The sequence below is a fragment of the Pristiophorus japonicus genome, chromosome 6 (assembly GCF_044704955.1).
Source record: "Pristiophorus japonicus isolate sPriJap1 chromosome 6, sPriJap1.hap1, whole genome shotgun sequence".
NCBI lineage: Eukaryota > Metazoa > Chordata > Chondrichthyes > Pristiophoridae > Pristiophorus > Pristiophorus japonicus.
This window is the reverse complement of record NC_091982.1, coordinates 198,937,408-198,965,347: the sequence shown is the minus strand read 5'-3', so window position 1 is coordinate 198,965,347 and position 27,940 is coordinate 198,937,408. Positions and strand designations below refer to the sequence as shown.

Below are 27,940 nucleotides of genomic sequence, written 5' to 3'. Positions count from 1 at the left end.
TATAGCACTTCATAAAACAGTATTTTTTTGTAAAAAAGGAATACTGATTACTTGTATTATTAAAGAGATAAGAAATGGATATTATTTGACAAAATATTTAAAACATAAGTACAAATAGTTCTTTTTGTAGAACACATTTCTAATGGCAAACCCATTTTTTCAAGATGATGATTTAATTAAAACCTAGTTGTTAGGAAAACATACAGAGTGCACTAAGATGACAGTGAAGATTCATTATCTTGTCAGCCTCATGAAGTCCTGTTCTCAAAAGTAGCATCACATTCTGCACAATTTATCAGTCCATTTTGTTCCTTGTACTTTCCTTAATTTTTGTTTCCTAGCATCATTTCTTCGAGTATCATATTCTCAAAAAACTGTTCTTTTATATTTTCTCCTCTTTGTTTGGTCTTTTTAGACTGGCAGTGACATTCATCATTCTCCGAATAATGACAGGTGACATGGGCCTCTGTTATTGCTGCTCTAAAGCCTACTACCAGAAGGTGCATGACAGGAGCACAAATTAGCTTGCTATGAGTTTTTATTTTTAATCCCCCTCCCATTAGCCTAAGATTAATAATGTACCATGTAGAAAATCATCGTGGTAGGACCCCTTTGTACTATGCCATAGAGAACCAGTAAACAATGACACTGCTTCCATTGGAACTCTTAGATATTAATGTAAAGGAAATATTTTCAACAAGACTTGGAATGATGCATCCATATTTTCACAATTTGCTCCTGCTGTAGTTAATGCCTGCTCATATATTTAATTATTAACCAGAACAATAACATCCTTTTATTGGCATGAATGTTGGTGTCTTTTGACTTTTCCAGCATTTTCACATAGGTAACTTGATTAGTTACCTTAGCTTTAAAGGAAGAACCATCTTAACAGACTTGCTACTATCTTATAGAGTTAAACAGCATTTATTCTGTCGGTTAGATAGGGCAAATTGCAGGTGGGAATAAACTATAGGGCTCAGCAGAACTAACCATTTTTTTTAACCTAATTTTTTTCTTTCCAGTCTTCTTAGGTGGCGTCTCATGGTAGTCAAGAGGACAAGCAATCTCCTCCCAGAAGCCTCCCAATACTACTCATGCATAAGAGTGTGGTTAATCTTGGGACCTTATAATTCCTGACATCACACGTTGATGCTGCAAGGTTTTGTGCCACCAGACATTTAAACAGTTACATAATTTCAAAATCTACAAATCTGTTATGAAACTTGGAGAATAGGATTGCTACATTGTTAAGGATAACAGAACGCTACGTTTTGCTAATTATGGTCAACTTTCATTCCATGTAATGAAAGTTGCTTATAAAATAAACTTTGTCCTGTTGCTCAACAGTTGTTATATCTTCTCTTTACAAAACCTAGAGGAAATATAAAAGATAAGGTTTTAATCCAACTTTAGGAAATAGTATGCTGATTTTTTAAATGTGAATTGAGTGATCATTAACATAAGGGGCCCAAGTTTCCACACGATAAAAAACGGGCGCCCCTCCTTCGCGCCACAAAGTGCGCCTAAAAAAACCCTCCGTATTCTCCACCTCCCTGCAGGTCCTCTGGCCCTCGGCGCGGCGCAGCAGGAGCTGTAGGGGGCGGAGCCAGATCCCTGCGCTGAAAACAGTGCCGGGAGCTCTGCACATGCACGCTACAGTGCAGTAGCTCCAGGCGCCCGAAACTGTGTGGGAGGGGCCCGAAGCACGCAGCCCCTAGCCCTGGCTGAATGGCCTCACTGGGGCTGCGTGAATAAGGCTCCTCCCATGGCCAGCTCCTGCTTCCTGCCGACTTCCTCCTGCTTTCCCCCGCCGCCCCCCTTCCCCCGGACCGGACCCGACCCGACCCGCCTGTCGCTGCCGCTCCTGCTTCCCCCCCCCCCGACCGGACCAGACTCGACCCGCCTGTCGCTGCCGCTCCTGCTTCCCCCCCCCCGACCGGACCAGACTCGACCCGCCTGTCGCTGCCGCTCCTGCTTCCCCCCCGCCGACCGGACCAGACTCGACCCGCCTGACGCTGCCGCTCCTGCTTCCCCCCCCCCGACCCGACCCGACCCGCCTGTCGCTGCCGCTCCTGCTTCCCCCCCGACCCGACCCGACCCGCCTGTCGCTGCCGCTCCTGCTTCCCCCCCGACCCGACCCGACCCGCCTGTCGCTGCCGCTCCTGCTTCCCCCCCGACCAGACTCGACCCGCCTGTCACTGCCGCTCCTGCTTCCCCCCCCCCCCGACCGGACCCGACTCGACCCGCCTGTCGCTGCCGCTCCTGCTTCCCCCCCGCCGACCGGACCAGACTCGACCCGCCTGACGCTGCCGCTCCTGCTTCCCCCCCCCCGACCCGACCCGACCCGCCTGTCGCTGCCGCTCCTGCTTCCCCCCCGACCCGACCCGACCCGCCTGTCGCTGCCGCTCCTGCTTCCCCCCCGACCCGACCCGACCCGCCTGTCGCTGCCGCTCCTGCTTCCCCCCCGACCAGACTCGACCCGCCTGTCACTGCCGCTCCTGCTTCCCCCCCCCCCCGACCGGACCCGACTCGACCCGTCTGCGTCTGCCGCTGCCGCTCCCACCCGACTCGACCCGACTCTATTCCCGCCCCCGGACTGGATCCGACCTGACCTCCCCCGACCCGACTACCCTCCCTCCCTCCCCGACCTGACCTCCCTCCCTCCCTCCCTCCCCGACCTGATCTCCCTCCCTCCCTCCCTCCCTGACCCGAACCGAACCTCTCTCCCCAACCCGACCCAACGCCACCTACCTCTGATGCTGGGGACGGGCCCTGCTCGAAATCTCAGGCCCGGCCCGTTCAGCCTTCGGTCCCGACGGCAAACCGCTTCCTAAAGGCCTGCCTAAAGAACTTTCACACAGGTAGGAACATGGTTTATTTTTAATCTTTTCTTTGCTTATAAATTTTTATTCAGGTTGGATTTATTTGTATAATATTTGTATAAGTATAGCTAAGGATTTATTGTAGAATTTAATGACTTCCCTTCCCCCCCCCCCCCGCTCCCCCCCTCGTTCCCTACGCCTAATTTGTAACCTGCGCCTGATTTTTTAATGTGCAGAACAGGTTTTTTCAGTTCTACAAAAATCTTCACTTGCTCCATTCTAAGTTAGTTTGGAGTACGTTTTCACTGTGGAAACTTTGAAATCAGGCATCAGTGGCCGGACACGCCCCCTTTTGAAGAAAAAATTTTGTTCCAAAGTGGAACTGTTCTAACTGACTAGAACTGCAGAAAAAAAAATGTGGAGAATTGCGATTTCGAAGATAGTCCGTTCTCCACCAGTTGCTCCTAAAAATCAGGCGCAAATCATGTGGAAACTTGGGCCCAAGAAGTGGAACACTTTTCCACCGAGTATCATCAATTACTCATAGGCCTGGTATGGCCGTTATAGTCATGATAAAATTCCTCAATCTCCAAGCTTAGAACAGGAATCTATGATATACCTGCATGACATTTCCATTTCCTACACCGGCCAGCTTTATAACCTAAATACGACTGCCAATTTGGTGTCAAATTATGTCAGATTTTTTAAAAATGCAGTTACCTTACTCCTATTAGGAACAGGATCAAGAACCTTCAAACTCATTTCACTTCGAACCCTTACAGCGGTCAGAAAGAAACACATTATCCCATTAATATGGGCTTGATTTCTATCCTCTTTAAATTATGGATCATTAAAATAAATATACATTTGATACAACAATCTGTAAAACAGGAAGAACCCTGTTTAACTGTATGTTGCACAGGTAAAGTGTTAAATTCTAAGATTCTTGAAAGTGCACTAAAAGCTTTTTGAGAGCCCTTCCAAAAAAGAACTAAATCTAGTTGGTAATGGCTTTGAAGGTTATCAATAAGCATAGACCAAGATGACTGAATGTCCCACAGGATACTATGCACTGCTCAGATCGGGGAAAGAGACTGGAAGGGAGGACGAGGATTGAGAAGGGCGCGAAGGGAAAGGGCATCATCTGTGGAAAGCAGGCAGCCAGGATTGAATAGTGCAGACTGTGAGGATGGATAGATATTCTGGAGCTGTCAGATTATCTTTAGTAGGCAAGGTGTATTTAAGCAGAACTCTCCCCTCAGGAGATTAAATAGATCCGGCAGAGTTGATGGTAAGGCAAATTGTACACAGTTTATAGGACGGGCAAGTTTGATAGGCCAAATTGCCTTTTGTCGTTCCATATTTTCTTAATTTCTTCGGTGGCTGAAAAAGTTTCAAATTACACAAATACCAATCTTAAATATGAAAATATGAATTATAGTTAAGATACCAAAAAGAAGGGATTTCCTGTATTACAACAAGTCTACGGCACAGAAATAGGCCATTCGGCCCAACTGGTCCATGCTGGCATTTATGCTCCATATGAGCCTTCTTCCACCCCTTTTCATCTATCAGCATACTCTTCTATTCCGTTCTCCCTCATGTACTTATCTAGCTTCCCTTCAAAGCATTTATGCTATTTGCCTCAACTACTCCTTGTGCTAGCATGTTCCACATTCTTACCACGCTTTGGGTAAAGAAGTTTCTCCTGAATTCCCTATTGGATTTATTAGAAACTATTTTATATTTATGACCTCTAATTTTGGATACCCGAACAAGTAGAAACATTTTCTCTATGTCTACCCTATCAAACCCTTTCATAATATTAAAGACCTCTATCAGGTCACTCTCAGCCTTCTCTTTTCTCGAGAAAGGAACCGCAGCCTGGTCAGTCTTTCCTGATAGTTATAACCTCTCAGTCTGGCATCATCCTTGTGAATCCTTTTGCAACACTCACTTGACGCCTGATCTTCCATTTTCGCGTTTGCCGCTCCCACTCACTGGCCTGTGTTAATTACGACGAGCTGACCAAATGTTCACAAGCTGGAAGGAGCCTCCAGCAGCGCTATTTAAAGAGTTCATCATCAACAACTTGCAGATGATATGGTTTATTGGTTTGACTGGATCGGTGTAACTTTCTACAACTCTTGTAGCTTTCTAAACTTGTTTCACGTTCCGAAGGTGACAGAAAGTGTTGGTGCAAGTGGAGAACGCCTTCATTCTTATTTAAAGGCTTCTACTCACAACACTTACTGACAGTCATGGGGGCTCAATTTGCAGTCCCCCTCGTGCTTAAGTATCTTCGGGAGAGGGAGCAGAGTCAGGGAAGAAGATGAGATGATGCTCACAGAGGGCGGAGGACCAGGAAGGCTCTCAAAAACAACTTGTATTTATATAGCGCCTTTAATATAGTAAAATATTCCAAGGTGCTTCACATAAGACAAAAAAATTGGACACCAAGACACATTAAAAATTAGGGCAGATGACCAAAAGCTTGATCAAAGAGGTAGCTTTTAGGAGTGTCTTGAAGGAGGAAAGACAGGTAGCGAGATGTAGAGGTTTAGCCAGGGAATGCCAGAGCTTAGGGCCATGGCAACAGAAGGCACAGCCACCAATGATTAAGCGATTATAATCAGGATGCTCAAGAGGGCAGAATTAGAGCAGCTCAGATATCTCGGGGGTGGGGCGTTGTGGAGATTACAGAGATAGGGAGTCGCGAGGCCATGGAGGGATTTGAAAACAAGGATGAGAATTTTGAAATCGAGGCATTGCTTAACAGGGAGTCAATATAAATCAGCAAGCACAGGGTTGACAGGTGAGCAGGACTTGGTGTGAGTTAGGACACAGGCAGCTGAGGTTTGGATCATCTCTAGTTTATGTAGGGTAGAATGTGGGAGACCAGCCAGGAGTGCTCCCACAAAAATATCTGCAAAAGGACATAGACAAGCTAAGTGAGTGGGCAAAGATTTGGCAGATGGGAGTATAATGTTGGAAAGTGTGAGGTCATGCATTTTGGCAGAAAAAAAATCAAAGAGCAAGTTATTATTTAAATGGAGAAAGATTGCAAAGTGCCACAGTACAGCCGAACTTGGGGATACTTGTGCATGAAACACAAAAGGATAGTATGCAGGTACAGCAGGTGATCAAGAAGGCCAATGGTATCTTGGCCTTTATTGCAAAGAGGATGGAGTATAAAAGCAGGGAAGTCTTACTACAGCTTTATAAGGTATTGGTGAGGCCACACCTGGAATACTGCGTGCAGTTTTGGTTTCCATATTTACGAAAGGATATACTTGCTTTGGAGGCAGTTCAGAGAAGGTTCACTAGGTTGATTCCGGGGATGAGGGGGTTAACTTATGAGGAAAGGTCGAGTAGGTTGGGCCTCTACTCATTGGAATTCAGAAGAATGAGAGGTGATCTTATCGAAACATATAAGATTATGAAGGGGCTTGATAAGGTGGATGCAGCAAGGATGTTTCCACTGATGGGGGAGACTCAAACTAGAGGGCAAAATCTTAGAATAAGGGACCGCCCATTTAAAACAGAGATGAGGAGAAATTTCTTCTCTGAGGGTTGTAAATCTGTGGAATTCGCTGCCTCAGAGAGCTGTGGAAACTGGGACATTGAATAAATTTAAGACAGAAATAGACAGTTTCTTAAACAATAAGGTGATAAGGGGTTATGGGGAGCGGGCGAGGAAGTGGAGCTGAGTCCATCATCAGATCAGCCATGATCTTATTGAATGGCGGAGCAGGCTCGAGGGGCCGTATGGCCTAATCCTGTTCCATTTCTTATGTTCTTATGTATGAGTGCATTAGAATAGTCAAGTCTAGAGGTAACAAAGGCATGGATGAGGGCTTCAGCAGCAGATGTGCTTCGGCAAGGGCAGAGATAGGCGATGTGACGGAGATGGAAATAGGCGGTCTTAGTTATGCTGCGGATATGTGGTCCAAAGTTAATTTCAGGGTCAAATATGACACCAAAATTGGGGAAAGGAATGGAGTCAGTGGCTAGGAAGCGGAGCTTGTGGCGGGGACTGAAAACAATGACTTCGGTCTTCCCAATAATCAATTGGAGAAAATTTCTGCTCATTCTGCTTTTTATAATATGGCTACCAGAACTGTGCGCTGTATTCCAAGTGTGGTCTAACCAAGGTTCGATACAGGTTCAGCATAAATTCCCTACTTTTCAATTCTATACCTCTAGAATTAAACCCTCGTGCTTGTTTTTTTTATATGGTCTTGCTAACCTGTGTCACAACTTTTAGTGATTTGTACTCCGAGATCCCTTTGTTCCTCTATCCCACCTAGATTCACACCCTCCAAGTAATAAGTGACCTCCTTATTCTTCCTATCAAAATGTAATACCTCACATTTATCTGTGTTGAACTTTGTCACCAATTATATGCCCATTCTGCAAGTTTATTAATGTTCTCCTGTAATTTGTTGCAGTCTTCCTCAGCATTGACTATCAACTCCTATTTGGTGTCATCGGCAAATTTAGAAATGGTGTTTTTGATTCCAAAGCGGAGCCAGGGAAATAAAGAGCCAAGGAGAGAGAATGTGCAACCAAGCTGTGTTGGTTAGAGTAAAACACAAGCGAGGCCACAGCTAGAGTACTGTGTGCAGTTCTGATCACCACATTACAGGAAAGATGTGATTGCACTAGAGAGGGTGCAGAGGAGATTTACAAGGATGTTGCTTGGACTGGAGAATTTTAGCTATGAGGGAAGTTTGGATAGGCTGGGGTTGTTTTCTTTGAGACAGAGAAGGCTGAGGGGAGTCTGAGAAGAAAGATGGCAGTGAGATTGAGCACGTTCAGTTCTCTCCCAATGACGAGAAGGTGATCACCTTGAGTAAAATGGAAGAGTCTCATGTTGGCCGCGATCGGAAAGGAGGTGCGACACGACTTCAGTTTTGACCATGTTTTTCAGCCAATAGCAAGTCAGAAAGATGTATTTGAAGGGGCCCAGATAAGAGTGAATAGGAAGGATCTATTTCTCTTCACGGAGGGGTCAACAACCAGGGGACATAGATTTAAAGTAATTGGTAGGAGGTTTAGAGGGGGTTTGAGGGATGATCCAGGAGTGAAATCACAGGACAGCAGATAGGTGATTAGTTGGCAAGTATTACAGTTCTTTTGTTTTCTAGGCTTGGTTGCTCCTCCTGGAGATCGGGAGGAACGACCAAGCATCGCGAGACCTGACTAGAGCAGGGCGACAAAAGGCAGCGCCAAGAGCGGGAGAGCCAGAGATCGGGAGAAGCAATCTTTAGCAGCGATCTTTAGCAGCGCCACATGGACCTGTAGAAGTAAAATGTAAAAGATTCAAAGTGTCACTTCACAGCCAAGCAGGTAAGTGTTTGGCTGGCTGGTTGGTTGGTGAGTATTTCTCTATTTCTCTTTTTTTTTAAAAAAAAACCTTGGGCATTGGTGTAAGTTAGTAGCCACAATTTCAAAAGTAAACATAGATAAGTGATATTTCTAAATTTAAAAACCTTGTTAATTAAATCAGCTGATTGCTGAGTATCTGCTGGATGTGTTTTGCTAAATTTTCGAGTTTATTTCTGCTCGATAGTTCAGAGTACAACTAGAAGCAAGGCAGGACAGCTCAGTCCCATGGAGTGCACATTCTGTGGGATGTGGGATGTCCTGGACGCTTCGTGCAGCCTGGAAGACCATGTGTGCAGGAGGTGTCTCCAGCTACCGCAACTCAAGCTCCGGGTTTCGGTGCTTGAGCAGTGGCTGGAGTCACTGCGGTGCATCCGCGAGGCTGAGAATTTCATGGATAGCACGTTTCTAGAGGTGGTCACCCCACAGCTAAAGAGTGTGCAGCCAGAGAGGGAGTGGTTGACCGCCAGACAGAAGAGGAGGTGCAGGCAGGTAGTGCAGGAGTCCCCAGAGTCCATTTCGCTGTCCAACCGATATTCCTTTCTGAGTGCTGGTGAGGGCGATGGTGCCTCTGGGGTGTGCAACCAGAGCCAAGTCCACTGCACCCCAGGTGGCTCAGTTGCACAGGGGGAGGAAGAAGAATGGAAGAGCTATAGTGGTAGGGGATTCAATAGTCAGGGGAGCAGACAGGCATTTCTGCAGCTGCAGATGTGGCTCCAGGATGGTATGTTACCTCCCTGGTGCAAGGGTCAAGGATTTCATCGAACGGCTGCAAGACATTCTGGGGGATGAACAGCCAGAGGTCATGGTCCATATCGGTACCAATGACATAGGTAGAAAGAGGGATGAGGTCCTACAGGCAGAGTTTAGGGAGCTCGGAGATTAAAAAGCAGGACCTCAAAGGCAGTAATCTCCGGATTACTCCCGGTGCCACGAGCTAGTGAGTACAGAAATAGGAGGGTAGAACAGATGAATGCGTGACTGGAGAGATGATGCAGGAGTCAGGATAAATGGGTCAGTTTCAGGTTGGCAAACTGTAACGAGTGGTGTACCACAGGGATCAGCGCTGGGGCCTCAACTATTTACAATTTATATTAATGACATGGATGAAGAGACCAAGAGTAACTTAGCCAAATTTGCTAATGAAACAAAGATAGGTGGGGAAGCAAGTTGTGAGGATGACACAAAGAATCTACAATGAGTGGGAAAAAATTGGCAGGTGGACTATAATGTGGGAAAATGTGAGGTTATCCACTTTGGTAAGAAAAATTAAAAAGCAAATAATTATTTAAATGGGGAGCGATTACAAAATGCCAGAGGGATGTACAGAGGGATTTGGGGGTTCTTGTGCATGAAACGCAAAAAGCTAGCATGCAGATACAGCAAGTAATCAGGAAGGCAAATGGAATGCTGGCCTTTAATGCAAAGGGGATGGAGTATAAAAGTAGGAAAATCCTGCACCAACTGTACAGGGCGTTGGCAAGACCACTCCTGGATTATTGCGTACAGTTTTGATCTCCTTATTTAAGGAAGGATATACTTGCATTGGAGGCAGTTCAGAGAAGGTTCACGAGATTGATTTCTGAGATGAATGGGTTCTCATGTGAAGAAAAGTTGAGCAGGTTGGGCCTGTACTCCTTGGCGTTTAAAAGAATGAGAGGTGATCTTATTGAAACATATAACTTTCTGAGGGAGCTTGACAGGGAGATGCAAAGAGGATGTTGGAATCTAGAACTAGGGGACATAGTTTCAGATTAAGGGATCACCCATTTAAAACAGAAATGAGGAGGAATTTCTTCTCTCAGAGGGTCATGAATCTTTGGAATTCTCTACCCCAGGGAGCTGTGGAGGCTGGGTCATTATATATTTAAGGTGGAGATATGCATATTTTTGAATGATAAGGGAGTAAAGAGTTACGGGGAGCGGGCGGGGATGTGGAGTTCAGGCCAGGATCAGATTAGTCATGATCTTATTGAATGGCGGAGCAGGCTCGAGGGGCCAAATGGCCTACTCCTGCTCCTATTTCTTATGTTCTTATGGACGGCTTTAGATTCCTGAGGCATTGGGACCACTTCTGGGGGAGATGGGACCTGTACAAGCCGGAAGGGTTGCACCTCAACAGAGCTGGGACCAATATCCTCGCGGAGGGGTTGCTAGTGCTGGTGGGGGGGGCGGGTTTAACCAAGCTTGGCAGGGGAATGGGAACCTGAGAATAGATTCAGTATTGAGGGAAGTACAGCTGGAATTGGAAAGTAAAAATATAGAAAGTGAATTTGAAGGACAGAGGAAAGAAGAGCTAGAAAGTAGTCAACAAGGTGGTTTGGCTGTACTAAATGGTATATACTTCAATGCAAGGATTATAGCGAATAAGGCAGATGAGCTGAGAGCACAGATAGACACTTGGGAGTATGATATCATAGCTATTACAGAAATATGGCTAAAAGAGGGGCAGGTATGGCAGCTCAACATTCCTGGTTTCAGGATTTTCAGGTGAGTTAGGGAGGGGTAAAAAGCGAGGGGGGGGGTCGCGGTATTGATTAAAGAAACTATTACAGCTGTGAGGAGGGATGATATGTTAGAGGGATCATCAAACGAGGCCATATGGGTCAAACTGAAAAATAAAAAAAGGGTCGATCACACTGGTGGGAGTGTACTATAGACCCCCAAACAGTGAGGAAAAGATAAAAGAGCAAATATGTAGGAAAATTTCTGAGAAGTGCAAAAACTATAGGGCAGTAATAGTAGGGGATTTCAACTACCCTAATATTAACTGGGATAACATTAGTGTGGAGGTTAGTGTAGAGGTTGCAAAATTCCTAAAATGCACTCAGGAGAACTTTTTTAGCCAGTGGGACCTCAGCTACTTACAATATACATCAATGATTTAAATGAAAGAATTGAATGTAATATCTCCAAGTTTGCAGATGACACTAAGCTGGGTGGCGGTGTGAGCTGTGAGGAGGATGCTAAGAGGTTGCAGGGTGACTTGGACAGGTTAGGTGAGTGGGCAAATGCATGGCAGATGCAGTATAATGTGGATAAATGTGAGGTTATCCACTTTGGTGGCAAAAACACAAAGGCAGAATATTATCTGTGTGGCAGCAGATTAGGAAAAGGAGGTGCAACGAGACCTGGGTGTCATGGTACATCAGTCATTGAAAGTTGGCATGCAGGTACAGCAGGCGGTGAAGGCGGCAAATGGTATGTTGGCCTTCATAGCTAGGGGATTTGAGTATAGGAGCAGGGAGGTCTTACTGCAGTTGTACAAGATCTTGGTGTGGCCTCACCTGGAATATTGTGTTCAGTTTTGGTCTCCTAATCTGAGGAAGGACGTTCTTGCTATTGTGGGAGTGCAGCGAAGGTTCACCAGACTGATTCCCGGGATGGCAGGACTGACATATGAGGAGAGACTGGATCAACTGGACTTGTATTCACTGGAGTTTAGAAGAATGAGAGGGGATCTCATAGAAACATATAAAATTCTGACGGGACTGGACAGGTTAGATGCAGGAAGAATGTTCCCGATGTTGGGGAAGTCCAGAACCAGGGATCACAGTCGAAGGATAAGGGGTAAGCCATTTAGGACCGAGATGAGGAGAAACTTCTTCACTCAGAGTAGTGAACCTGTGGAATTCTCTACCGTAGAGAGTTGTTGATGCCAGCTCGTTAGATATATTCAAGAGGGAGTTAGATGTGGCCCTTGTGGCTAAAGGGATCAAGGGATATGGAGAGAAAGCAGGAAAGGGGTACTGAGGTGAATGATCAGCCATGATCTTATTGAATGGTGGTGCAGGCTCGAAGGGCTGAATGGCCTACTCCTGCAGCTATTTTCTATGTTTCTATGTAAGCCCAAAAAGGAAGGGAGCAGTTCTGGATTTAGTTTTAGGGAATGAAGCTGGGCAGGTGGAAGGGGTATCAGTGGGAGAGCATTTCGGTGCTAGTGACCATAATTCATTTAGATTTAAAGGTAGTTATGGAAAAGGACAAGGATAGACCAGGAATCAAAGTTCTAAATTGGGAAAAAGCTAATTTTGCTAAGCGGAGATGTGATTTGGCCATAGTGGACTGGAAACAGCTACTTGAAGGTAAATCAGTGTCAGAGTAGTGGGAGGCATTCAAGGAGGAGATCCGGAGGGTTCAGACCAAATATGTACCCTTAAAGAAAAAGGGTAGGGCTAACAAATCTAGAGCCCTCTGGATGTCTAGGGACATACAGGGTAGGATAAAGGAAAAAAGGGAGGCTTGTAACAGATACCGAGGGCTAAATACTGCAGAATCTCTGGAGGAGTATAGAAAGTGCAGTGGTTAAATTAAAAAGGATATTAGGAAAGCAAAGAGAGAGCATGAAAAATTCTTGGCAAGTAAAATGAAGGAAAACCCAAAGATGTTTTATAAATATATTAAGAGCAAGAGGATAATTAAAGAAAGTGTAGGGCCTATTAGAGACCATGAGGGTAATCTGCGTGTGGAGGCGGGAGATGTGGGTATGGTTCTCAATGAATACTTTGCGTCTGTTTTCACAAAAGAGAGGGCAATGTAGACACTGCTATCAGGGAGGAGGAGTGTGAAATATTAGATTAAATAAACATAGAGAGGGAGGAGGTATTAAAGGGATTAGCAGCTTTGAAAGTGGATACGTCCCCAGGCCCGGAAGAAATGTATCCCAGGCTGTTAAGCAAAGCAAAAGAGGAAATAGCAGAGGCTCTGACCATCATTTTCCAATCCTCTCTGGCTTCAGGTGTAGTGCGATAGGACTGGAGGACCGCTAATGTGGTACCTTTGTTTAAGAAGGGAGAAAGGGATAGACCAAGTAATTACAAGCCAATCAGCCTAACCTTGGTGGTAGAAAAATTATTGGAAAAGTTTCTGAAAGACAGGATAAATCTTCGTTTAGAAAGACTCGGATTGATCAAGGATAGTCAGCACGGATTTGTGAAGGGAAGGTCATGTCTGACTAACGTGATTGAATTTTTTGAGGAGGTAACAAGGAAGGTCGTTGAGGATAGTGCGTTTGATGTAGTGTATATGGATTTTAGCAAGGCTTTTGATAAGGTCCCACATGGCAGACTAGTCACGAAAGTAAAAGCTCATGGGATCCAGGGCAAAGTGACAAGTTGGCTCTAAAATTGACTCAAAGGTAGGAAGCAGAGGGTAATGGTTGATGGGTGTTTTTGTGACTACCAGGCTGTTTTCAGTGGGGTTCTGCAGGGCTCAGTACTCGGTCCTTTGCTTTTTGTGGTACACATCAATGATCTAGACTTGAATATAAGGGGTATGATTAAGAAGTTTGCAGATGATACTAAAATCGATTGTGTGGTTGATAATGAAGAAAGCTGTAGACTGAAGGAAAATATCATTCAACTGGTTGGGTGGGCAGAACAGTGGAAAATGGAATTCAATCCGCAGATTTCTCTGCTAAGCCAGTCCGTCGCACTCCACTGACGCACCACTCAGGACCGCCCGGACCAATGTTGCCAGCACACCGCCCCAACGGTACGGGGGGGTGAAGATTGACTGACCACCGCGAGACAGCCGAGAATTGGGCGGTCCACCAAAGTCAGGCCCTATAATTCTAAGTGGATTCGGAGTGACTGCTGCCAACGACCGGAAGCTGCGTAGAAGCGTACTGCGCATTAATCTGGAACTGGGAGCATTTTTATTTCTCAAGCCCACTCCCTCCCGGCATTTTTCAAGGATCCCGTTCCCTCCCGGCACTTTTCCTCAGAACCCACACCCTCCCGGCAGTTTTTCTCAGATCCCGTTCACTCCCAGCATTTAAAATGTATTTTTTAATGATCCCGCTCCCATGTCGGACCTGAAGCATGCACATGCAGAACACTTTCAGTTCGTTGGCAACCGTTGCATCCAAGTGGATTAAATTCAGAACTTGAAGTACATTAGCTACTATAACTTTATTAAATTAATAACTTAAACTTAATTAACTGATTAAAACTAAAAATTAAAAGTAAAAATAATCGTTTGAATAAATATTGCAAGGGGCAGAAAACACTGGTGGGAGTTGTTTATAGGCTCCCAAACAGTAGTAATGTAGGGCACAGTATAATCAGGAAATTAGAAGTGCATGTAACAAGGGTTATACAATAATCATGGGGAGCTTTAATCTACATATAGACTGGGCAAACCAAATTTGCAGTAATAGTGTGGAGGACGAATTCATGGAATGTATACAAGATAGTTTTCTAGATCAGTATGTTGACAAACCAACTAGAGAATAGGTTATTTTAGATATAGTATTGTGCAATGATGAAGGGGGTTAATTAATAACCTTGTAGTAAGGGGACCCTTAGGGAAGCATGACCATAATGTGATAGAATTTTACATTAAGTTTGAAAATTATTCAGTTAAATCCGAAAATAGGGCCTTAAATCTAAACAAACAAAACTACGTAGATCTGAGGGGAGAGTTGGCTAAGCTAGATTGGGACATTAAATTAAAAGGTGTGACGGTTGACAAGCAATGGCTAGCATTTAAAGAATACATAATTTACAACATACATTACTTTAAGGCATAAAAACCCTACAGGAAAAGTGGTCCAACCGTGGCTAACAAGAGAAGTTAAAGAACATAAGAATTAGGAGCAGGAGTAGGCCATTCAGCCCCTCGAGCCTGCTCTGCCATTCAATGAGATCATGACTCACCTCATTGACTGCAGGAAGGATGTTTCCTCTGGCTGGGGAGTCTAGAACCATGGGTCACAGTCTCAGAATAAGGGGTCAGCCATTTAGGACTGAGATGAGGAGACATTTCTTCACTCAGAGGTTTGTGAATCTTTGGAATTTTCTACCCCAGAGGGCAGTGGAAGCTCAGTCGTTGAGTACATTCAAGAAAGAAATCGATAATATTTGAATATTAAGGGAATCAAGGGATATAGGGTTAGTGAGACAAGTGGAGTTGAGGTAGAAGATCAGCCATGAGCTCATTGAATGGCGGAGCATATTCGAGGGGCCAAATGGCATAATCTTGCTCTTATTTCTTATGTTCTTATGTTCTGACAGCACAACTGTCCAAATGTATGTGGTGATGGTCCTTTTAATGATACCGGCTGATGACACGTCATCAGACTTGCTTCTTTTTAAAATGGCCGGGAACATCGCAGGGCGGGCTTTACACACCCAATCTAGGGAAGGTTGTGGGGGGAGCTGACATGGAGCCAGGAGCGGGGTCGCAGCCCACCTAGGACGTAGCCCGCATCTCTCCCGCCTCGATAGGAACACTCAAGCCCAGTATGTGGGCACATGACAGCAGTGCAGCACTCAACTGCCTGTTTGATGGCTAATGTTGCAGCATGAGGAGGGTTATCCCATTTAGTATTCCACGGCACCATCCCCAGAATATAGCCATGCACCACATCATTCAGGAGGTTTTGGTCAGACTTAGTGATCTGTACCTGCAGGACCACGGAAATGAAGCAGGAGAAGACACTATACTTTAAGGAATGTAGCAAAGTAAAAGTACCGAAAGGTAGGGCTGGATTTTCAGCTTTGCTCATTTCAGGGCGATAATGGCGGCGGGGCGGTAAAGTTTGCGCCTCAATCAGCAAAATTCATCAGCTGTGGGGCGGAGTGCTAAGGGAGGCGTTACACAGCTATCTTATGGTGCTCGTCCAGCTGAGCAAGTGAAACTCCCACACAAGTTACATACAACTACACAAACATCACTCTCGGTATTGTATAATGCATGCTCTGCTTGAATGTGTATTAAGAGATCAGCATTTTAATATTTTTTCCCTTTTCTGCGACTGTAAGCTTGAAAGAGCAGCTCATCATCAAAGCCAGTTGCAAAGCTGCATCACACAGCATCCTGGCTCCCTCTCACTGAAGTCTATAAGCACTAACACTTGTAGAAACATCCTGGATAACACCACAGTTGAGGCAGTGTGCATAAGTGCAGAGGAGCAAATGGTAGCGACAAAAGAGCAGCAGCAACCAGCTGGCCAGATGGTTGAATGGTTGCCATCTGCAAAGCTCTGCAATCTTTGGACTCCTGCCACACAGGGATAGTTCTTTGCATTGTTGAACTGATACCTCCTTTCTACAAAGAAAGTGATAAATGTATTGTGCATTGCAAACAAGGCCTTTGTCACTTGCTTGATGCAAGTGACTGATTTGGCATTTGTCACTGGTGGTGGCTTGGAAGAATCCAGTAGCATTAAACTTGAATACAGCACTGACACAGAGTCTGTATAGAATTTATCTGCAGATAATTTTCCAGAAGATAGCAAAGCTATGTGACAGTTTTGATTGTGAAGTGAACGTGGCAAGGACTGATCTCCTCTAACATGCTGAGGAAGGACTACCCAAGTCAGTAACTGCCAATTTTGGGTGAGGATCTGTGTACATAACACTTGAGGTATTCCCTCCGGTCTTTCTGGTTCCTTCAAAAATTGCTCTTCCTAAGAGCACCACTGAAATCCCGAAAGGGATTCACTTCCTGCTGCAAGTGAAATGCAGAGAAATTAATATCAAAAGCTAAAAAAATTCAAGCTCTCAAACCAATTCTGTAAAGTACTTCATACCTTTAATAAGCAATCTCTTAAATGCCAGGCCATTCAGATAGTCACATTCATGTTTTATATCAGCAAGCACGGTAAGAAAGGAGGCCTCTCCCAAAACATGATTTGGCATGGAACCTATCACCATGCATTTGTATGGTATTTGAGCAGGTAATGAGGCTTACACTGGACAGCAGTCCGGCCTCCAAGAATTTTTTTAAAAAAATTTCGCATAAGACTGTGAACAGAGTGAATCAAGCCAATTCTGCAATCCTCATTTTCATCTTGCAGCTCTACAATTGGAGCAGAGCCTCGCAAAATTGGTTCAAATAAGTTTGTTATAGATTGATTAAGAACTCACCTATTATGGTCGCTCTCATTAAAACGATGAGAGCATTTGCCACACAGCAAGATACAGGACCTCTGGGATAGCCTAGCAATGACTACTGTAAAATACACTAGAGTTCTTGGGGGTAATTTTAACCCCAAAAACACAGCAGCTAAAGAGAGGCGAGAACTGCTGCATGGAACAGGCAAGTGCTTTTCCATCACTGCTTTTGAGCCAGGAGGAGAAGGGGTGCTTCCTCCAACCCCCCAAGCAAAACTGTTTCCCTCTCCACGTGATGGCACCCATCCCCCTCGTGATCACCGACGCCACCCCCCCGCCCTGCCCCCGGTCTCACCCACCCCCCTGCGATCATTCCCAAACCTCCAAAGCACGTTGTGCCCACTCACCCCCCTCATGATCTCCAGCCCAAGTAGCAGGAAATCCAGGAAATATCAGGGTTATTAAATCTCAATGTGTTGAGTTATACATTATCAACCAGCACAGAGGTTGCGACTGAAAACAAAGAAAATCGTGGTTTTGGCACAAGTAACAGTTCCCACATTGATCAATATTCTAGTTATAATACAACCTTTGAATGTTATTTGTCTCCTTTATCTATTTAAAAAATGTTGCTCAACAAGCTGCCAAGATTTGAACCTCACTGTTTTAAATGTCAAAATGCTTGTGGATTTTCTAGAACTTCGTATCTTTCATCTGATCAACCAATTAGAAGAACTAAGACCTCATACAGAAAAGTCACTGGTGACGTGCGTGATCAAAATGTACTGATTTAATAACCTTACAAAATGGAACTCCTGTTTTAAATTGAGAACATTGTAACTACACACTGGATTTGCCCTTAGTTCTAATATGCCATTGAGTCAGAAAAATAATCACTGCCAAAATAGAAAGAAAAAAATGGTCACATTCGGCAAATTGACAGTGTACAGTCCATTCTCATTAGGAAATGAACATTGGGAACCAAACATTTTTAATGTTATAACAAAGTGTGCATTAGAGTAAATGTCCGAAGACACAATATAAAATGGACAAGCCTTGTAACATCCATTTTTAAACTCTCCAAATAACATTAATTCTGGGTTATGATTCTGCTTTTGCCCCACCCTATTCTACATGGCTGCATTTAAAGCAGATTAAAGTGTGCACAAAACAGTCTATTTGAAAATTTGTTTTCCCTTCCAGCCTTCAAAAGGTGTATTGTTCATTGCTAATGACCCATAGTAAAAATAGCATGAGCAAAAATGTCTTTAAAAATCAATTGTATAACAAATTTTCATCTATTTTAGGAACAGCTAACATGTAGATGTACAGAACCAAAACACAAGGAAGGACAAGGGAGAAAAAAGAGCAGAAAAGATATAGCTTAGACTAGAAAATATCTGCAAGGGATGGAAGCAGGATCTGGGGTTGGGAATGGTAAAAGTCAGCAGGAAAGGATGAGAGCAGGATCGGGAGTAGCAAGGAATGTGAAGATGATCCAAAGTCAGGCCTGAGAGAAGTAGAAAGGGGTGAGAGCAGCAACAGGCATGGGGCCAGGAAGAAGAGGAGTAACTGGAACTGTTTAAAAAAATGGGGATGGGACCAGAACAGGAACTAGGGCTGAGAAATAAGTAGAGGAGAGAAATGAAACAGACCTTGTTATTACTGGTCAAAAAACTATTTTCCCTCACTTGGGGCCCAAGTTTCCACATGATTTGCGCCTGATTTTTAGGAGCAACTGGTGGAGAACGGACTATCTTAGAAATCGCAATTCTCCACATTTTTTTTTCTGCAGTTCTAGTCAGGTAGAACAGTTCTACTTTGGAACAGAATTTTTTCTTCAAAAGGGGGCGTGTCCGGCCACTGACGCCTGATTTGAAAGTTTCCACAGTGAAAACATACTCCAAACTAAGTTAGAATGGAGCAAGTGAAGATTTTTGTAGAACTGAAAAAACCTGTTCTACACATTAAAAAATCAGGCGCAGGTTACAAATTAGGCGTCCAGAACGAGGTGGGGGGGGGGGGGGAAGGGAAGTCATTAAATTCTACAATAAATCCTTATTTATACTTCTACAAATATTATACAAATAAATCCAACTTGAATAAACATTTATAAGCAAAGAAAAGATTAAACAAACCATCTTCCTACCTGTGTGAAAGTGCTTCAGGCACAGAGAATGCTGCAGTCAACCTGAGGCGCTCGTTCTTTCCCGCGGGGGGGGGAAAGGGCGCCCGTTCTTCCCGCGGGGGGGGGAGGAGGCACCCGTTATTTCCCGCTGGGGGGGGGGGGGGGAGGCGCCCGTTCTTCCCACCGGGGGGGGGGGGGGGGAAGAGGAGGCGCCTGTTCTTTCCCACGGGGGGGGGAGGCACCCGTTCTTCCCGCGGTGGGCAGGTGGGGGGGAGAGGAGACGCCCGTTCTTTCCTGCAGGGGGGGGAGGAGACGCCCGTTCTTCTCGCCGGGGGGGGGGGGTAGGAGGCGCCCGTTCTTTCCCGCGGGGGGGGGGGGGGGGGCACCCGTTCTTCCCGCGGGGGAGGGGGGTGGGGAGAGGAGGCGCCCATTCTTTCCCGTGGGGGGGGGGGAGGCGCCCGTTCTTCCCGCGCGGGGGGGGGGGGGGAGAGGAGGCGCCCGTTCTTTCCCGCGGGGGGGGAGGAGGCGCCCGTTCTTCCCGCTGGGGGGGAGGAGGCGCCCGTTCTTCCCGCGGGGGGGGGGGGGAGGCACCTGTTCTTCCCACGGGGGGGGGGGGAGGGGGGAGGAGACAGTGAGAAGCCTCAGTGCTGATGTGCTGATGGCAATGTGCTTTTATTAAAAAAATGTTCAAAAATTAAACAGCGACAAAGAACTACAAAAATGGCCGAGTGCCAATGTTTTTTTCACACTGCGTGTGCGCGAACGCTCCAACGCGTACGCGCAGCGTTGCCGACAGGAAAAAAACTAATTTAAATGGTACCCGCCCCCTCCCACTTACAAAATCGGCGCGAGTGTAGGCTCCGCCCCCTGGGCGCCGCGCCAGGCAGACAAGGAGCTGCAGGGCGCTCCAGAATCGCGAGTTTTTTTTTCGGCGCCGTTTTAGGCGCGAAAAACGGGCGCCCAGCTCGGAGGGGCACCCGTTTTTTATCGTGTTGAAACTTGGGCCCTTGGATTCTGATTAAATTTGTAGAAATGTTAACCAACTTTAAATATATGAATACAATAAGAATAAACAATAAACAAGTTACAACTACTATATTGTTTCTCGTGCAAAATAACTGGGGTTTTCCTTATGTTATTTCTGGGACTGTTGCAGACAAATTGATAGAGATTGATAGCCATGATAAGTCAACAACTCCATTATCACTGCCATAGAGTGACAGTCCCCGTTTTTCAGGGATAGTCCCCAGATGAGATACTATGTCCCCAGGTAAACAATGTCCTCGGAGGAGTCCCTGGTTCACAAAACTTGTCCCCGAAGTGTACCCCACTTGACTTGAGCTGTCAGTTTGCGTCTCTATGGCTCCCCCTGCCCTCCCCTCAAATTGTCGATCTCACACCCCAGGATCGGACACTCGACCAATTTCACTGGCCCCTTTCACCAACCAACAAGTTGTCTCCAAGTGCCAAATTGACCCTCATAGCTGGCCGCTGCGTGCTAATGAGGCCTGGCCACCCTGAGGGTCTGCCACCCATCCAATTAGTACAGGAGGCACAATCGGCCCGAGCAGCACCAACGAGTCTTCATGGTTAGTTTCTGATCCTTGTGTTGACCCCCAGAGCTTGAGTGTTAGAAACTGACAGCTGAGTGCTGTGACCTAATCCACTATCCACCAGTCTCATCCCACAGCTACTCCTTTCAACATCCAAATCTGGAACTAGAGATAAACTTCCCACCTGAGACGGTCATCGAATCCAGTGGGGTTTTCCATTGTCACTACAATAAAAAGGCTCATGAACAGAAGAAAATAGAGCAACATCAAGCAAAAAAGGAGACGGGATAGCTTTGCTCATCTGTGCAACATTTTTTAAGGAGAACTGGTTGGTGAGGACATTAATAATCCTAGACATTGTGTATGGGGGGAGGGGTTGGTGTCAGGTGTGACTTCAGTCATTGGTGGGAATCAGGGTCAGGTGTGATGTCAGTCACTGCAAGAATCGGGGTCAGGTGTGACCTCAGTCAGCGGAGGGGGGGGGGGGGGGCGATGAGGAGTCAGGTGTGACCTCAGTCACTGGGGGGGGGGGGGCGGGGTGAGGAGTCAGGTATGACCTCCGTCGGGGGGAAAGCGGGCGAGTCAGGTGTGATCCCAGTCACTGGGGGGAATTGGGGTCATGTGTGACCTCAGCCACTGTGGGCGACGGGTCAGGTGTGACCTCAGTCACTGGGGGGGTGAGGGATCAGTTGTGACCTCAGTCACCCGGTTGGGGGGGGGGGGGTGGTGGGAGGAGTCAGGTGTGACCTAAGTCACTGGGGCCTGAGGAGTCAGGTGTGACCTCAGCCACTGGGGGTGGGGGAGGAGGGGTAAGGTGTCTAAGTGTGATATCACATCCAGGGTAATTATATGCACATTTGTTCTGCATTTGTAGTGTATATGTGCAAATATAGGCTGCTAAAATTGTTTGCCTCACCACGATGCACATCTACTTTTCCATCCTGGCTACTTTGCTGTGCTCTTATCCTGTGCGTCCCTGGATTCAGATTAGAAAATGTGGTCACCCTAGACTACCAGAATGGTAGAAGGCAAATTAGATGGACCTTGGTCTTTTTTGTCTAGCAATTCCTATGTTCATACAGTGGCATAAATAGGAAACATTTTGAAGATGGAAGAAGGTGGTCTCAGCAACCCACCTGATATGGCATTGAATGCTCAGTGTGGGTCGAACAGAACAGCAAGAAGATTGATGGAGTCAGTGGCAGATATATGTAGGGCTGGCAAGAGACAAAAATATCAATACAAGTTGTAAAAAGTTACAAATCATTCATGACTTGATGTCGCAAAGCCTGTTGGATAGTACAGCAACAATCCCGAAATAAACATTAAATTACATCTAGAAAGATACAAGCCCCAGTAGTCTCATGACAAAGACAGCATTGTTACTTTCTTATGTCAAACCATTTTTTATTTTTGCCTGCGAGCAATGCTACATAAAAAAATTGGTGCCTCCTGTAACTGTCTTTCTACTTGTGTCCCATTCTCCAATTCTTTTTGTCTTGCTCTCTCAGGTCCACTCTTTCTGTTTCCATGTTTCTCTCTCCCTATGTATGCCTTCAACACTTTCTTTTGCTGTAACTCTTTGCCTACAACTCTTTTTCTCACAATCTCTTCCTTTGTCTCTTTCATCTCTCTCTTGCTATATTTCTCACACAGTTCCTATCCTTCTCTCTCTGTGTATTTCTCTCTTTACTTTTGGCACTTAAGTCACACTTTCTCTTGGTATGCCTCTCCCTCTTTTCCTGTATTTCTCACATTCTTTCCTTATCTTTTCACTGACATGGGGATCTAGAGGCAGACTCTTGGCCTCCCAATCTCTGATAGATGCGCATTTTGGAACATGCGCATTCTTATTGCATTTATGAGAGGGGGTGGCGTGGCCAAATTTTTGTTCGGAGGAACTGAGAGCCCGGTCGTAGAGGGATCAGGGAGGTTGGAAGGATGCAGGGGTTTTTCTGAAGTGATAATTGGGCCCAGAGTACAGGGATTGGTCCTGGATAATTGTGTTAATGAACAACCGGTTAGCATGGGCCAATCAAATCTACAGGACATAATAGATAAGCATGATCAAAATCTTTGAACTTATACCAATATCAATTAAATGAATTATTCTAATATTTTATCATGCATGCATCAGAAGATCAAATCTTGGGCCCAAAATTCCACATTGCATTTTTTTGGCGCTATTTAAGATTAACGGACGATTTTTTAAACCGAAGTAGAGGCCAAAACATATCCGAAGTTTCACCATTTTTCTTTTTGAATTTGGCACACACAGAAAGACCTTCGCTTCTGTTGGTGGAGTCCCTATCCCTGGCCAAAAGGCCCCCCACTGCAGTCGCCCCTATCCCATGCCAAATGGCCCCCCATTGCCTTCCCTATCCCTGGCTGAATGGCCCCCCATTGTTATGTATGTAACTATGTAATACATGCCACCAGAGGGCGCGACTGTTGGAGTCCTAATGGTCACCTATACACACATGCAGGGCCAGTATAAAAGGTTGGCTGCCATGTTGTTTAGGCACTCTGGAGTTGTAATAAAGACTAAGGTCACACTAAGTTTAGCTCATAGTACTCAGCCTCGTGGAGTTCTTCTATACGCAACACCCACTGCCTCCCCTTTCCCCGGCTTGGCTTCCATCTCCCCCCGCTCCCCCCCCCCGGGCTTCTTTCGTAGCCCAGCGCCGAGCTCCTGTGTCCGGCCGAGGGAGCGATCCTGCCGTCCAGCACTCCGACCCTGTGTGCCTCGAGCCCAGTGAGCAGCGATTCGGTGGTGGAACTTCAACTCGCAATTTACTGCAATAAATAAAGTTTTTCTTTGCCCTTCGCAAAAACAAACATTTTTAATTAGTTTGGATATAATATAAGTCATGTTCCCTCCCTCCAAAACCTATAACTCAGCTCCGATAAACAAGATGGTGTCTGTAATGCCTAACCCTGATAAGGTCTCCAGCGCTGTTTTTTTTTAAATCCTTATTGGTAAAACTCGCAAAAATAGCGTTATGGGTGGGTTTGACCCCAAGTGACGTCATAAAAAAATCAGCCGTTATCTGTTAAGGACGGCGTTAGAACATTGGCGAAACTTACAAAATTAAGTTATCTCCAAAAAAAACTGTTAGCTCAAAAAAAAATGGAGCTAAATGGTGGTGAATTTTGGGCCCCAATTATTATAAAATATGCAATTATAAAATTAAGAGTTAAATACAAAAATAATGATTGTACTACAAATTGCTATAAACCCTCACAAATCATAAATAAAATATGACATCAGACACCATACTTTGCTACAAAACTTTTTTTTTAAAGTAACTGATCTGAAACCTGAAATTTACAGTTACAACTATCCTTTGATTAACTTCTGCAATTAAAAAGTTATAAATTACCAGAATTTCCCTTTCTAAAACAATGGGCCGGAAATTGTGGCCTCGCCGGGTGCATACGAAGTGCGCACACACACAGCGAGGCCTCGCAAAAGCCAGTTCTCGGCGCGCGATATGCATGCGCCAAGAACCGGCTTTTATGATCTGTCAAAATTTTTTTAGACAGATCCTACACATCCCCGCAGTAAGGACATCCGCGGGGCAGAGATTGGGCTATTTGCCCAACTCTTGCCCAGTGAATGTCCTTCAAACTCTTAGGCCTGGGAAAAGCAGGCTATAGCTTACTTTTGCCAGCCTAAGAGTTTTAAAACATAACAAAATTAAACTTAATCACTCATTTTTATATTAAAAACCCTGTCCATTAAGGTAAGTTTATTTTTAACCTTATTAAAAAATTTTTTTTAAATTTTCAATAAAAAAAATGTTTCTAAAACATTTAATGGCATTTAATTTGAATTAATTCTAAATATGTGAGATTTTTTTTATTTATTGTGCTTTGTTTCTTGTTTTGGGGTATTCTCATTGATAGTAATGGGACCCCAACGTAGTTCCCGCTCTTATCAATGAGAATACTGAATAGGGATTGGTGATCCAGGCCCGTATGATTCCAGCATATGCGTCCGTACGTAGAAGACAAGTTCCCGTGTGCTGCACAACGAATGAAGGCCTCCGACCGGAATCCTACGTTCCTATGGGACTACAAGGTATTTTCGTAGATTTTTTTCAGTTCGGAGCCTCAGACCGCAATTTTCCCCCCATTGACTTCATAGACACAGACTAGTTAGACAGCTAAACAGCCGAATCGTACACCAGACCTGAGACTAACCAAGAGTGATGCCACCAAAGAACAGCTAATAGAGCAATTATTGCATGTTGCTCACTGATTTATATAAATTGAGCTCTCATCTGCTGCTGCTGGTGGACCGTTGTCAATGAGCTATGATCAGAAGTAGAGCCCTTGCTTCTCCCAGCTTACATCCCACCTCAAAATCTTCCTTCTCCTCTTTCAACTAATTCTATACCCTCTCGCCGTGAAACTGGACCCATTTGCGCCGGCTGATAAGGCTGGTTTAGAAACATAGAAACATAGAAAATAGGTGCAGGAGCAGGCCATTCGGCCCTTCGAGCCTGCACCACCATTCAATATGATCATGGCTGATCATTCAACCCCACCCCAGCCTTCTCTCCATACCCCCTAATCCCTTTAGCCATAAGGGTCATATCTAACTCCCTTCTGAATATGTCCAACAAACTGGACTCAACAACTTTCTGTGGCAGAGAATTCCGCAGGTTCACAACTCTCTGGGTGAAAAAGTTTCTCCTTATCTCAGTCCTATATGGCTTACCCCTTATCCTTAGACTGTGTCCCCTGGTTCTGGATTTCCCCAACATTGGCAACATTCTTCCTGCATCTAACCTGTCCAGTCCCGGCAGAATTTTATACGTTTCTATGAGATCCCCTCTCATTCTTCTAAATTCCAATGAGTATAAGCCTAGCCGATCCAGTCTTTCCTCACATGTCAGTCCTGCCATCCCGGGAATCAGACTGGTGAACCTTCGCTGCACTCCCTCAAGAGCAAGCACATCCTTCCTCAGATTAGGAGACCAAAACTGCACACAATACTCAAGGTGTGGTCTCATGTCCCTCCCATGTCCCTCTCAGTTCACATAATGAAAATTTTGACACCATTGTGCCATTTTAAAAATGGAGGCCTCGCTTCCGCCAACTTCCGGCAGGTCCCGCAGCGGCGGCCATTTCTGGCAGGGGAGTAGTGCTGCCGTTCTCATTGCAGAAATGGAAATGAGGCAGATTGTGACATTAATGAGCGTGCAACGTTGATTTGATGCACAACCTGCCATTTTGGACGCCCTCTCCTAATCACGATCAGCTGAACATGCATTCAGCAGCAGGAAGGAACCCCCACCAGCACTATTGAAAGGGATCATCAACAACTTGTAGCTGATTTGCTTTTTCATTTCTACTGGCTGTGTAAGTTGTGCAACTGTTTGGAGGTTTCTAGTTATTTAAAATTGGTGAGGTGACAGGGAGTGTTGCTGCAAGTGGAGAATGCCTTGCTTCTCATTTAAAGGGTTCTGCTCACACCACTTGCTTCCAGTCATGGGGACTCTACTTGCAGACCCCTTGCGCCCGAGTATGGAGTGGAGGCAATGAAGTGGACAAGATGCTCACAAAGGAAGGATGAGGAGGAGCAGGTGGGCTCTCAGCAGGAGGTCTTACCCACCCTGCATCTTCTGAGAGCACTTTTCCTATCTGTACTTAAGCCCGGAGCAATGTACTCGGAGGCACCAAGGAGGTAGTCACAGAACTCTGCCACCTCCTGCAACCAGGCGAGCACCCTCAGAGCAGGACGACGATAGCGCTGCCAGTGACCTTCAAGGTCACTGTGACTGAATTATTTTGTCACCAGATCATTCCCATCGCTGCATCCGGGAAGTCACAGAGGCTCTGTACTCCAGGAGAAGGGACTTCATTGTCTTAGCTATGAACAGAGAGAAGCAGGAGAACCCCCCATGTGGCTCTGCCAGGATATCAGGCTTCCCTACGGTGCAAGACGCCATCGACTGCACACATGTGGCTTTGAGGGCACCGCATATCAATCCTGAGATGTATACCAACCACAAAGGCTACCACTCACTTGATCTCCTCGGTGTGCAACCATGCTGAGCGCATCATGATGGTGATGCCCAGTATTCTGGCAGCAGTCATGATGCCTTCATCCTGCACCAGTCCAGTGCGCCAGCAATTTTCCAGCCACATTAAACCCAAGGGTGGCTGCTTGGATTCAAGGGCTATCCGCTTTGCACCTGGCTGATGACTCCCCTCCACAACCCCATCGCTCAAGGCCAGCATGAGAACCATGCTGCCAGGAGGACCTTCATCGAGCAGTCCTCAGGGTGCTCAAGCAATGGTTCCTTGATCGCTTGAGAGAAGCCCTCCAGTACACGCTGGAGCGGGTGTCTCATTTCGTGGTGGTCTGCTGCATACTCCACAATTTGGCCATCATGAAGGCGCAGCCCTTGCCACCATGGGTTCCGGGACCACCTCAGCAGGAAAAGGAGGAGGATGAGGAAGAGGAGGTGCAATAGGAGGGGAAGGAAGGGAGGAGGCAGGCAGCAGATCCCTATTCCAGATGGGCTGTCTGTGAGTGCTTCATCAGACTCCGGTTCCAATGAATGAAACCCCAGCATGCCGTGCTCACCACTTCCCCATCTTAACAACCCTCTGTCACGGAACATCACAGCATCCTCCTGGGCACAAAGCTGAAATGAGAGCCACCACAAAACAAACATTCCAAACATTATTTATAAATTTATCAAAATCAAAACGTAAACTAATCACCCTTATGAATTCCTTTCATGTTCCTTTTCCTACTCTGGTGCTCCTATGAAGTGCTTCCCCAGTGGTTGCAACATGGACGGTGGAAGGCTACTGACTTTGTGGTGGAGATAGCAGATGGAGTTGCAGGACGACCTCGAGCAGCCCTGGACCTAGAAGGCTTGGCTGTAGAATGCACCACCTCGGCATGGGTGGTAGCAGTCTGGGCTGGCTGGATGACAGGCAGCAGCAAGAGTACTGGCATAAGTAGTAATGCTGTCATACTGAGAAAGGAATGCAGGTTCTTGCTTCACGAGCCACTGGCACTCCCCTAGGGCGGAGCCTCAGCATTCCTAGCCATCTGTTGGGAGACAGATTGCTGGACTGCTGCGAGACTGTGCACGCCCCGTTCCAGACTCGTAAATCCACCTCGAGTTTCCACTGCAGCACTCAGATGTTGGGTTGCTTCCGCCTGTGCTGCAATGGAAG

General features: G+C 45.8%; 1 protein-coding gene and 1 long non-coding RNA gene across 11 annotated transcripts in view; both read right to left on the bottom strand.

Moving 5' to 3' along the window:
- lekr1 (Leucine-, glutamate- and lysine-rich protein 1) overlaps positions 1 to 27,940 on the bottom strand; it is a 424,197-nt gene that overhangs the window by 327,684 nt on the left and 68,573 nt on the right. The window lies entirely within an intron of this gene.
- On the bottom strand, positions 85 to 27,667 carry LOC139265938 (uncharacterized). The gene is made up of 3 exons (XR_011593660.1): positions 27,476 to 27,667; positions 21,871 to 21,951; positions 85 to 1,375 (listed from the first exon to the last, which is right to left on the bottom strand). It is a non-coding gene; the product is annotated as an uncharacterized lncRNA (long non-coding RNA).